Raw genomic sequence first — 13486 nt, 5'->3', positions numbered from 1 at the left:
GGGACATGGTCTTTCTTTTTTAAACCAATTTTTCCAACAAGAGTGAAAATAAGACCAGAAAAGGCCAAAGGCTGATTTATAACCTGATTTCTTCTTGGCCTTGGCAATGCTTGGCGAAAATTGCTGAGTCTTTAGTGTGGAAGGAGCATTTGAAGTGCAATACAGAATGCCAGAACTTGTCTCATATTTGTCTTTAAACTCTAATGACCCAGAGCTCCGGCCAGCACTGGTGTCAATTTATTAATCACCCGTATGTGCCAGCACTGCAGGCCCTGTGGTTGATGGAAAGTGCTGGCTACACAGTTGACAAGGCACACTTGCCTCCATAAATCCCTACACCGAGTCCTGGATCCAACTCAGCGTCCGTAGGAGAGCAGGAAACTCAGGCTCAGAAAAATGAAGATACAGACTTAGAAGGTGGAAAAGAAAGGACTCAAATGAGAACTTCTGCTCCCCGTCTGAGGGCTAACTTTACTCCTTCCTGCTCTTTCATGACTGATGCACGGAGTTCATTCGTACCGTATAATGTTCCCATCTCATTTTCATCCATGACAAACCTGCCTTGAAAGGAAATTCTGGTGCTTTCTGATACTTCTTTTGAATTGAGTTTCTTGGCATAAATAGGGTCAGTTTGAACTGCCTTACTTTGTATGTTGCTAATAAACACATACAAGGGGCACTTGGGTGGCCCAGTCACTTGGGTGTCTAACTCCGGGTTTTAGCTCAGTTTATGATCCCAGGGTCATGGGATCGAGCCCCATGTTGGACTCTGCACTCCGTGTGGAGCCTGCTTACGACTCTCTCTCTCTTTCTTTCTCTCCCTCTGCTCTCCCCCGTGCACTCTTTCTCTCTAAAATAAAAAAAAAAAAAAATACTGTCCAATTGGAATGACTGGACTGTGCTTTTCCATTTCTCTTTGAGCCTGTCTCTAGGATCTAATAGTGTCTAAAACTAGTTAATTAGTTGCCTCTTTGAATATAATCTTCATCCAGTTTTCTTTCTTTTTAGACTTAGGTTGTACAAGATCAAGAGATGAGTTAGCATCCCTAGGGACCCTGAATGGTCCACATGGCTTTCTATGAGATGCCTGTGTTTGTGACTGTCTTCCTGCTTCTTTGAAGACACACACCCCCCTCAGTTGGTGTACTACTTTGCTGCCTTCATCATAGGTGTAGTTTTAAAATATTTTTTCTGTTAAACCTCTTCTTTGATTTTTCATTATGGAAAATTTCAAACATATACAGAAGTAGAGACATTACTACAATAAAGCCAATGTATCAACTTCAAAAGTGATTACTACGTGGGGGCAACTGGGCGGCTCAGTCGGTTAAGCATCCAACTCTTGATCTCAGCTCTGGTTATGATCTTGCGGTTCGTGAGCTCAAGCCCAGTGTGGGGTTTTGTGCTGATAGCACGGAGCTTTGCTTGGGATTATCTGTCTTCCTCTCTCTCTGCCCCTCCTCTCCTCTCTGCCTCTAAAATAAGTAAATAAACATTTAAAAAAGTGATCATTACATGGACAATCTTCCTTCGTCTATACTCCCACCCATCCCCTACCAACAGGATGATTTTGAAGTAAATTCCAAATATCATGGCATTTCATCTGTAAATATTTCAAATGCGTTTCCAGAAAATGAGGGCTACTTTCAAAAGCATAACCACAACATTACTACAACACCTAAATAAATCAATGCGAGTTCTTTAATATAATTAAATATGCATTCATTGCCCATATTTCACTGGCCATCTTTAAATTGTTTTAGTTTATTTGAATTGGATTCCAAAACATGTTCCAACTGTCTCATTGGTTGATATGGCTCTTTAAATGTCTTTTACTTTATAGATTTCCTCTCTGTCTCATTTTTTTTTTCTTGTCTTTGATGTTGAAGAAACTGGCTGCTTTTGCTGTAGAGTTTCCATAATGAATTAGATTCTGCAGAAATCACTTCTAGTTTGACAGCTGTTCTCAGATGGGCCCACCATGCTTTCTGTTTTCCAATGAGTACCTGTGGGTGGCTGTGAGTTCTGTTTTCAGGGCTATTTAGAGCTCGCTTGCCTTCCCTCCACTTTGTCTTACATAAGTGCTGATACTGGGAGCGATCTGTGGTTTGTCTCCACATCATTTGTATTTGAGAGTTTGTAGGGATACCTTTTTATCTTGTTTTCTTGTAGCAGATTGCATTAATTAATTAATTAAATAATTAATTAAATGTTGATTTATTTTTGATAGAGAGAGAGAAAGCAGGGAAGAGGCAGAGAGAGGGAGACAGAGGATCTGAAGTGGGCTCTGTGCTGACAGCGGACAACCTGATGTGGGGTTCAAACCCACGAACCATGAGATCAGGACCTGAGCTAAAGTCAGATGCTTAACCTACTGAGCTACCCAGGTGCCTCTCTTATAGAAGTTTTAATTTCTTTTCTTTTGTTTTTGTTTTGAAGTTTTAAAACAAATGTTGATTCATTGTTTCTTTTTTTTTAAGTTTCTTTATTTCTTTTGAGAGAGAGCAGGGGAGGGGCAGAGAGAGAGGGAGAGAGAGAATCTCAAGCAGGCTCTGTGCTGTCAACCCAGAGCCCAATGTGGGGCTCGAACCCATGAATGGTGCGACCACAACCTGAGCCGAAATCAGGAGTCAGAAGCTTGACTGAGTCACCCAGGTGCCCCTCTTGCAGCAGTTTTTAAATGAATCTTTGACTTTGCTATTCTAGTTGTTCAATTTTTTAATATATCAGATTGAACATTTTTAATACCAAAACATAACAAAATTCACTCAGATTTAGGTGAGATGCTGCCGCTTCGTTGAATACCTTGATTTTCATTTGTCACTAATCAGAATGTTTAAAAGGGCACCTGTTAACATGCACTTGGATCATCTCTTTATTGTTCTCTGGTATGTTTTTTGATGGATGGTCTCCAGCGGTTAGACCAGCAGTCAACAGATCAGATGTGTATGCATGTGTGCATATGTGTACGGGTGTGTGTGTGTGTGTGTGTGTGTGTGTGTGTGTGTGTGTGTGTGTGTGTTTGAGAAATCTGTGCCAATATTGGCCCTAGATTTTTCTCAATTTTAAGAGGGTGAGCTTTGGTGGTGTAAGATGGTGGGACTATTGGTGGTTTCTGTGTCTGTGTAGACATTCATGCACCTCATGGTTGCTCTTCTTAACCTACATGTGTAATAGTCTCTGTGTAGGGGAATTGTAAACATCATCTGAAATTTACATCCCCTGGATCTTTGTAGTCATGGTCTAGATTCTTTCTATAGGTCAAGATATGTATTCATTATCAAAGGCATTCTGAGAAGATGGAGAGAGCAGCATAGTTTTGAATTTCATTTTTAGCACAGAGAAAATAGATAAAAAAAACTAAGATCCTAGGTACAACATTTACAAAAAAAGCTAACAGGGTGTTCTCTTGAACTCCAAAATTCATCTGGGTAGGGAGAAACTAGCAAAAGGTCCCAAACTTAGTGTCTGTTCAGGAGGAAGCAAAGGAAGCAAAGGAAAGCAATGGAACACTTAATAAATCTGAGAAGAAGAAAACCCCAAATAGCCAATAAGTATTCACTGGAAAGATCACAGTCTAATTTGAGAAGAGCAAAAAAAAAAAAATTGGACAACTTTTGTCATCTTCTGGCAGTGGGCTCATGTGAGGTCTCCAAGGGGTGGAAGAGTCTAGGCTCCATGAATTCTTGAAATTTGTCATCTGTTTCAGGACAACACCTGATACGGAGGAGAAATCACTGGGTTGGGATCAAACTTAGCTGAGATAAGGGCAGTAGAAACAATAGAAATATACAGATAAAAAAGGGGATGGGGAAATAGACCAGGAAGTCTCAAATAGCAAGCTTTATATTTTTAAACATTACCTGATGACAACAGAAAAAGAAACTCTATAACTTAGAAAAGCTACCTCAAACCACACATCTTTTTAAAGTTCAAGAAACTAACCTCACATAAAAATGAAAACAGGGAAATATCAAGATCAATTCTGAAACAAAGCTATGAGCAAAAAGGGGCAAAAGCAGAATAACATCTCTAAATACAATGAAAGCATAGCTGAAAGTTACGTTTACAAAACAGATCAAAACTGTAACTTACTGTTTCAAAACAAGCTGAGTAACATTAACAAATGGATACAAAACATGAAAGAACAACACAAATCAGAACCAGAGTTCAGAATATGATGCTAGAACTCAGAAAGTATTAGAAACTAAAGAATCATAATGTCAGTAAACAAGACTAGAATAGAAGAAACACAAAAGATTACACCTTAAGGTAAATGGAAATTGAAAAACAGGAAAAATTTTAAAATGAAAGAGAAACAGCTATTGAGATGAAAAGGACTCCCTGAAAATGGCAAATATGGAAGATAGGCAAAGAGGGTCCAACATACACATAATTAGAGCCCTTGAAAAAGAAAACCAAAAATGAGGCAACATAGCAAATGTTAAACTGTAAGTGAAGAAGTTTCCTGAAATTAAAAAAAAAAGTTTTTAAGATTTTTGATTTATTTTTGAGAGAGAGAGAGAGAATGAGTGGAGGAGGGGTAGAGAGAGAGGGAGACACCAGATCTGAAGCAGGTTCCAGGCTCTGAGCTGTCAGCACAGAGACTGACACAGAGCTCGAACTTGTGAACCCTGAGATCATGACCTGCGCTGAAGTCAGATGCTTAACCAACTGAGCCACCCAGGTGTACCCCCCCTTCCCAAAAGCTTTGAAATAGATATTGAAAAACCAATTGAATAATACCTGATAATATCAACTCAGAGAAACACACATGCCAAGGTATATTCTACTAAAATTGCTTGAGGTGACAATAAAAAAATAAAGCAAAAATTTGACATCTTGACAAAAAAAGAAAGTGATTTATGAGGAATAAATTAGATTATTATCAGAATTTCAACAACAGCACCTTTTGCTAGAAGAAAATGGAGTGACATAGTTAATATAATCAAAGAAATAAAATATGAGCCAAATAATTTATATCAATTAAAACTTATTTCAGTACAAGGGCGCCTGGGTGGCTCAGTCAGTTAAGTGTCTGACTTTGGCTCAGGTCATGATCTCTGGATTTGTGAGTTTGAGCCCCACATTGGGCTCTGTGCTGACAGCTGTGGAGCCTGCTTCAGATTCTTGTCTCCCTTTCTTTCTGACCCTTCCCCACTTTCTCTCTCTCTCTCCTCAAAAATAAATAAACATTAAAAAACTTAGTACAATGGGCATGGAAAAAAATGCTACCAACATGTAAGAACTCAGGGAATATGTTGTAGTCTAGCATTTCTGGGAAATCTGCTAGAAAACAAACTTCCAGTATAAAAATGACTACAGACCACATAACTGGTAATAGTTGATGGCAATATTTAAATATATATTTACTTATAGACTGTAGACTAAAGGTGAACTAAGATGGGAGAGAATATATATATATATATATATATATATATATATATATATATATATATATATATATAATAATACACAATGACTATATATGTTAGGTATAATCCCATAATGTAGATATAAAAAATATAAATAAAATGGGGGAAGTTTGGAGAAAGCAAATGCAAAAGAAGTTTTAACTATCTTAGAATTAGAATGGTATTGTTCAGTAATCAATATATGGTAAAGTACATAAGTAATGGTGGGTTACTTTAATTCTATCACCTCTTGTATCATTGAAAACCAGGAGTCTTGGTATAGAGGAAAGGAGACACATATAGAAAGGTAAGACAAAAACCTGTGAACTATATATCAGAAGTACCATGTACTTCTGTATGAGTCCATGAATATGAATATATGAACAAATTTATTGCCTTTCAATCTGACAAGAGAAAGAATAAAGTATTTTTCATATTTTTCAGATATGAAATATAACAGTGGTAACCAAAAAATATATAGAAATGTTTTATTATACAGTCATTCCATTGAATAAAGGAAGAGAATAATGGTAGAATATCACCATCGAGGGCTGTAGTCATTGAATACCAATGGCTGCTAACATTAGAAGGAAAGGAAAGAAAAAAAACAGACAGAATGGACCTTCTGATCCGCTTGTCTTGGAGCAGAAGTCATTTGGGAGTGGTGCTGACCCCTGTCAGGGCTGCTTTACCCACTACACATGTGGCACCACTTTGGATGGATCACTACCAAAGGCGTGGGCACGTGAAGGTGAGGTGTGCAGTGCCAGCAGGTTCTGCAGTGGCCCGCTGGGGTAGGGAACCTTCGGCTGCCTGGGAAAACTCCTCCCAGGCCAGGTTGGAGGGGGCAGGTCCACAGGAGTGCAGGGGCAGGGCATACTGCCAGCAAGCTAGGCAGACAATGTTGGTGCTGTATTGGTTCCCGCAGGCAGGCTGGGGGGGAAAGGGGGCGGTGGGAGAGGGAAATGGCACCCTCTAGTCCTTTTGTTCTTGGAGAAGTCTCCCAAAGATCCCCACCCCTCCAGCACATGCTCTGAGATTAGTAAACAAATTTCCCTCCTGTGTACTGCAGGTGTTTTTCAAACTGCTACTTCTAGGCTGTATCTCAGTGGGGCTGCTTGTCATGCTGTCCCTTTAAGGATGGAGACTCTGCTTCCTGTCACCGTCTGGCTCTCCCAGAGCCAAGCCCACTGATTTTTCAAAGTTCTAGGTGGTAAGACCCACTGATTGTAAGAAATTGTGAAGTTAAGGCCCTCTTGTTTTCAAAGTCAAATGTTATGGATGTTTGTCTTTCCAATGCAGGTCCCCTATGGTGGCATGGTGTGGGGTCTGCTTCTCTCTCCTCTCCATGCCCATGGTGTCCCTCCCTCCCATGGACAGTACTGGGATGGTACTGTGGGTCCATTTGGCTTCTGACCATGTCGCTGCCCTTCCTACCCTCTTTGATGTGACTTCTTCTCTACATTTAGTTATGGAGTCTGTGCTGCCTGCCAATCTTCAGGTCATTTTCTGGGTTATTTACAATGATGTAGGTGTTTTGGGGGAGTGTCCAGGGGACAGGTGAGACCAGGATCCTCTACTCTGCAATCTTCCCCAGAAGCTGACTGATAATTGGGACACCTGGGTGGCTCAGTGGGTTAAGTATCTGGCTTCGGCTCAAGTCATGATCTCATGGTTTGTGGGTTCGAGCCCTACATCAGGCTCTGTGCTGATGGCTCAGATTCTGTGCTTCAGATTCTGTGTCTCCCTCTCTCTCTGCCCTTCCTCCACTCACACTCTGTCTCTGTTTCCCAAAAATGAATAAACATTTAAAAAATTTTAAGAAAAGAAGTTGACTGATCATTTATTCTTGACAAAGCCATGCTAATTACACCTTCTATTTTTCTTGCCATTTTTTTTGCCAGTTAAGATTTTGTCATTATTTCTTTTTATCAAAAGTATCAGCAGCTCATTTTATTTCTCAGTTGCGAATCATAAGCCACCTCTTTTAAAGAAGTGCCTCTCACTGCCAGCTTTGAAGCAAGCGGCCCACCCCAAAGTGCATGTCATCGCCTTTTGCTGATGTGAACACATCATTTTATTTTTTTTTTATTTTTTTTTTAATGTTTATTTATTTTTGAGACAGAGAGAGACAGAGCATGAACGGGGGAGGGGCAGAGAGAAAGGGAGACACAGAATCGGAAGCAGGCTCCAGGCTCTGAGTCATCAGCCCAGAGCCTGACGCGGGGCTCGAACTCACGGACCGTGAGATCGTGACCTGAGCTGAAGTCGGACGCTTAACCGACTGAGCCACCCAGGCACCCCAACACATCATTTTAAAAAACAATTTTGAAATACTTCCTTCTCCAGTCCAATTCACTTTTTCTCCTTCTCATCATAAATGATGCAAACTCCCTATCACAGTTGACCTTTTAAAATACGTTATCAAAATGGAGGCTAAAAATAGCACTCAGCATTTCTCCTGGGGTTTTTAATATTCTCTATTATCTGCTATTCATTTTCTATCCCTCTAGGATGGAAAGTCCTTCTTGACCCACCCCTACTCTCCTATGGGTGATTAAAAAAGCAAAGGGTTTCTCTAGTGCCTTCACGTATCTTATTAGATCTATTATTTATCATTTGTCCACACCACAGCATATGGGCCACAGGAAAAATCATATTCTATTTCCTAAGAACCACACTGTACTTTAACAAGTAAATATTAACTGCTTTGTTTGCTTCATTGGGTGATTGGTTCATTGTAATGCAGCTGACCTTATTCGTGATTCCATGTTTGCAAATTTGCCTACTCACTAAAATTATTTGTAGCTCTCCAAATCCATACCTGCTGTGCTTTCGCGGCCATTCACGGGTATGTGCAGAGCAGGGAAACACGTAAGTCCTGATGCACATGACCCCCGGATGAGGCTGAGCGAGCCTTCTTGTTTTAGCTTGTACTGTAAACAAGTGTCCCTTCTGCTGTCTACTTAGTGCCACATCTTTCTCGTTTTTTAAAAATATTTTTTGGGGGGAGAACGCAAGTGGGGGTGGGGAGGTGAGAGGGGGACAGAGGATCTGACACAGGTTCATGCTGACAGGTTGACAGCAGCCAGCCTGATGTGGGGTTCCAACCCATGAACCAAGAGATCATGACCCGAGTGGCAGTTGGATGCTCGACTGAGCCACCCCAGGAGCCCTACATTTTTCTCATTTTTGTGCTTTTTGTTTGTGACTTCAGTTTTAATATGGTCCCCAAAGGTAGTGCTGAAGTGCTCTTCAGTGATCCAAAGCATAAGAAGGCTGTGATGTGCCTGATGGAGAACATAGGCGTTTTACAATGTTTTTTAAAGTAGGCTCTCTGCCCAGTGTGGGATTTGAACTTATGACCCTGAGATCAAGAGTCCTGTGCTCTACTGACTGAGCTAGCCAGGCACCCCCAAAATAGGTGTCTTAGATAGGCTTCGTTCAGGTGTGAGTAGTGCTTACGGCCGGGAGTTCAATGTTAATGAATCAACAATATCTATTAAAGAAAGTGTCTTTAGCTAGACATACTGTTAAAAGCGGTTGTATATTGACTGATCGATGAAAACGTTACCAGAGGCAGAAACCTACCCAGGAGCAGTGGTTCAGTTGTTTGTGAATTCACTTTTTGTGATGACTTCCTAGAACATGGCTCTTTATTGAGCACTGTGCTAAGAACTTTAGGGGCATTTCCTCATTTAACTGCAAACACAATGCGTTAGCTACCATCATACCCATATTACAGGTGACAATGCCGAAGTACGAGGAAGTTACATATCAGACCTCATGTCACACAGCGCAGAGGGAGGAGGCAGTCAGTGCTGGTACACGGGTAGTTGGGCTCCAGAGCCTTCAGCTCTGCACAGATGGCCTACCCTTGAGCCAGTGTGGCGAGGTGACGCCTCTGGAAGCCTCTAGAAATGTGTAAGGTTTGGTTTACCCTTAGTATTATTAATTCATCTCATATTAACTGGCATGAAAAAAATCTTTGAGCGATGGAGAGCAACTACGATGTTCTATGCAGCTTGGCCATCAAGATGACACAGGGTTGTCACCCACAATTAGAACTGTCCAGACCAGCTGGATGTTCAGGACTCAACCCATCTCTTTCGTCTTCCATTCTTGAGAGGCTTCAGTGCCAATGGCTTGAAAGCCAGGCTGGAATTTAATTGTAAAATGGCTGCCTTGTGAGAAAAAGGAGCCAATAGAGGGAAAGAATTAATCCTGGCTACAAGGGTTCCTCACTTCCAAAGTATGTCCCTCCCTCCCCCTTCTGCCAAGAGGCTTCTCATCCCAAGCTTTTCAAAGGCCACATGTTGTCAGCAATTTATGAATATGAATAATGTGATTTACATTCCTTTGATTTAATATAATGATTAAGCTTCTTTGTACTCTGTTCTGATTCACTGAAATGAAAAATACATTTTCTTTAAAATCCTTTGTCCTTTATTAGTAATTTTTTTCCCTTCCAAATGTGTTCAGCTTTGGCAAATGAAAGAAAGATAAATTTTGCTTTGATTTGGTGGCACAGAGAGTGCAAAAGAGAATTAAAACATTAGTTAAAAGGCACAAGGGAATTGAGCGGGGAACAGAAATTAAGTTAGTTGAAGCAAATTACCTTATGGTTGTAAACCAACAGGGGTTCGGATAGATGTAAGGAATTCATTGCTGCTTCTAAATAATTATTTTTGCTTCTCAACAATAGCACTGGGCTGTGTTCCTATGGGTGTTTAGGTACTGCATAGCCAATCTTTAATTAAGTGGAGGGGGGACCCTCTGAATATGCGTATAACCTGATTAGTTTATTGCAGGCTGGGATTTGGAACTGATCATACCCCTCCCCTCTCCCTCCTAACCTTTGGGTGACCCAGAATTCACTTCTTAGTGAATTTCTCATTTAAGGAAATATGAAAGCAAAAGATGTAAAGAGAGGCTTTGGAACAGCCTAATAAAAAGATTCAAAGGCCTTATTGCAAAGGACCCTTTGAAATGGAGAATGAGAGATTGACTTGGGAGGCTGGAAGAGAAGGAACTGGAATCTGTCTCCTGGTGAGGGCTGCTGTACTCTTGGGCTCTAGAAGGACAAGCAACAGAGGGTTGGAGGAGAGGGTAGAAAGTTCCCAGGACATTTACATATGTACGGAAGTGAGGGTGCACAAGTGGATTTGTCCGGAGCCGTGGGACACCCCTTCTTCTCTCTTTCTGTCCATTCCAGCCTGGCACCACAGAAAGAAGCCAGGCGTGGCCGCAGAGCTGAGCTCTGGTTGGGGTTCTGTGAATCCGGGCAAAGGTTTGAACTCTCAAGCCTTTCTTTCCTCGCCCGCAAAACGGGATTAGCATTTTGTGTTCTGTACATCTCAGGGGATTTTGGCGAGGACCAAATAGACAACATGCATGAAGATGCTTTGCAAAATTTAAGGCCTTTACAAAAATATATATTACCTTGTGCGTAAGAATGGAATTTCTGAACGTGGCCTTGTATTACATTCAGTGTAAGATTTCAAAAATTACATCTCATCTCCTGAGGCTCCATCCGCAAGCTGCAAGGGATTGAGATCGTTTTAACAACGGAACTATGGAAATAAAAGGGTCAAAATAGAAATCCTTTGGATGGTGATGTTGGTGAGGGTGGTGATGGTGCTGATGACGTCGGTGAATCTAACAATTTCTGAGGGAGTTTGAGAAGGACGTGGTGTAAGGACCGCTCTTGCTAATCCAGTGGAGTGTGATTGGAACCTGGTCTGTCTCGGGCTCCGGGTAGTAAGGAGCCTTAGTTGATGGACTTTCTTAGGGGACAGACGCTGGCTGTTGATGCCTAATCCTTCTTTCCAGAAAGGGAGAGGCAAGGGGATACGTACATTTTAAGGGTCTTCTCTGGGCCAGGAATGGTGCTGGGTAAGTTTTAAGCATCCAGTGGCCCCCATGAACTCCCATCCCTGGGGCTGATCCTGGAAGGTGGTAGGAGCCTGTGTGGAGGAGGAAAAGTGTCCTGAGCGCAGCTGGAGGTTCTGTGAGTGCCAGCGGCTTTTGTTAGTTCAACTGCCTTCTTACACCTACATCCATGTTGAGCGGGAACGCCTGCCATCTTGCAACTCTAATACCCTCCTTGCTGGGAGCGATGCGGTGCTTAATCAACTCATTCTGGTAAAAACTTGGAAGAGGAGACAAGGCATTGTGATTAAAGTTTCTGCAGTCCCAAGGAGAAAAGGAAACAGAAATGGGTGGCTCTTGCTTTAATCTAAAGATCAATGCAGTGTTAACGTGAAGAGCCCTGCCAAGCACACCAATCACAGCGTGCAGGGCTGAGCCGTACATCGGCTTCCTCTTGAAACTACAGATCAGAGCAGCCTAGAAATTTGTGGTCTCCACTTCTGCTCACTTATTCCTTGAGGATCACAGCTGACTGCTTCAAAAGGGCGGCACACAACTGCCTTTTCATTTGCTCATTCAGTCTGTGATAAGTTCCTATCAGGCATGGATCCAAAACAGCTTCTTCTGTGAGGACTGCCTGGGTCACGGCAGGACATTTCCAAACAGGGCTCTCCACGAGCACTTGGAAACAGGTTGCAGATGTACGTGGATTCTTTCCAGTTGCTTTAAAAAAACCAATGGGATTTTAACCTCATGGCTTCCCCCCCCCCCCCCCGCCCCTTTTAATAATGTGACTGCTGGTTGGAAAGCATCCCTTGGTAAAAACAAAAAATAAAAAACAAAAAAAACCCTAAACCCAAGAAGCCAAAAAACCCAAACAAAGTGCGCACTCTTTCTGGAGCCACGAAAGAGACTGTGTAGGAATTGTATGCATGGGCATGCATCAATTGTAACAGTTAAATTTAAAATTTTTTTTAACCTTTATTTTTGAGACAGAGAGAGACAGAGCATGAATGGGAGAGGGTCAGAGAGAGAGAGGGAGACACAGAATCTGAAACAGGCTCCAGGCTCTGAGCTGTCAGCACAGAGCCCGACGCAGGGCTTGAACTCACAGACTGCGAGATCACGACCTGAGCCGAAGTCGGACGCTTAACCGACTGAGCCACCCAGGCGCCCCAGTAATAGTTAAATTTAAAGAGCAGGGAGATCCAGGAGGATCTGAAAATGAAGGAATAATTGGAGTGCAAACAGTGACTGTGGGATGAGCCGCAGGGTCTTGTCCTGTTGCTTTGTGATCTCCCCTGAGTCTCAGAATTGCCAATAGTTACATATCCTGGAACCTATGAAGTATATACCTTTCTTGTAATATGCTGTTGGGTTAATACAGTCCTGAGATAGTATATTATAGTTACTATGGTATAGTATATCCGGGTCAGTATGTTCACACTGTGGCGTCGGTGGGCCAGTTCAACGTTCTCTCTGCTGTCTGCCCTTTCGTATGTCGCCAGATTCCTTCTGAACACATGCTTGTCCCCTCAGTTCCCAACACCAATGCCTAAGGCTCTCGTTTCTCACTTGGAGGGCACTTGGCATCCTCACGGTTTGTCCTCTGTGTTGTCTCTCTTGTCTTGAGTCTCCTCTTCTCACCGGACTTAGTGTTGTGGGCTGTCTGTGCCTGCCTCCCACTGTTCATATATTGAAATTCCTCCCCTCAGTGTGATGGTTATTTGGAACTGGGGCCTCTGAGAGGTAATGAAGTAATAAGGCTGGAGCCCTCAGGAATGGCCCTTAGCGCCTTTGTTAGAGGGACCCCGGAGAGCTCTTCAGCCCTCTTTCTGCCCTGTGAGGACACGGCGGGGGGTGGGGGGGGGAACACTGCAGTCTGGAACCCAGCTGAGGGCCCAGGCCGGCACCGTGATCTCGGACTTCCGGTCTCCAGAACCGTGAGAAACACATTTTGGTTGTTGTAGCAGTTGCCACGGACGAGGACACTTACCTAACCACAGAATTCTCCTTGCAGTGCTTCTGGGGCTCCCCTTCCTGCCCCCCAGGACCCGGCTATTTCAGCTCTGCGTACAACATGATTTGTGAACAGATCGCTACCTGGGTCTTAGGTTGAACCTCCCCAAATAGCCGCCTCTCACAACAAGTTACTTGCACTTCCTTAATTTTCTTTCATTCTCACATTAAAGCTTTTTTCC

Source organism: Panthera leo, chromosome F3 (genome assembly GCF_018350215.1).
Source record: "Panthera leo isolate Ple1 chromosome F3, P.leo_Ple1_pat1.1, whole genome shotgun sequence".
In the NCBI taxonomy this organism is placed as follows: Eukaryota; Metazoa; Chordata; class Mammalia; order Carnivora; family Felidae; genus Panthera; species Panthera leo.
The sequence above is the reverse complement of the archived record's forward strand: the minus strand, read 5'-3'. Positions refer to the sequence as shown.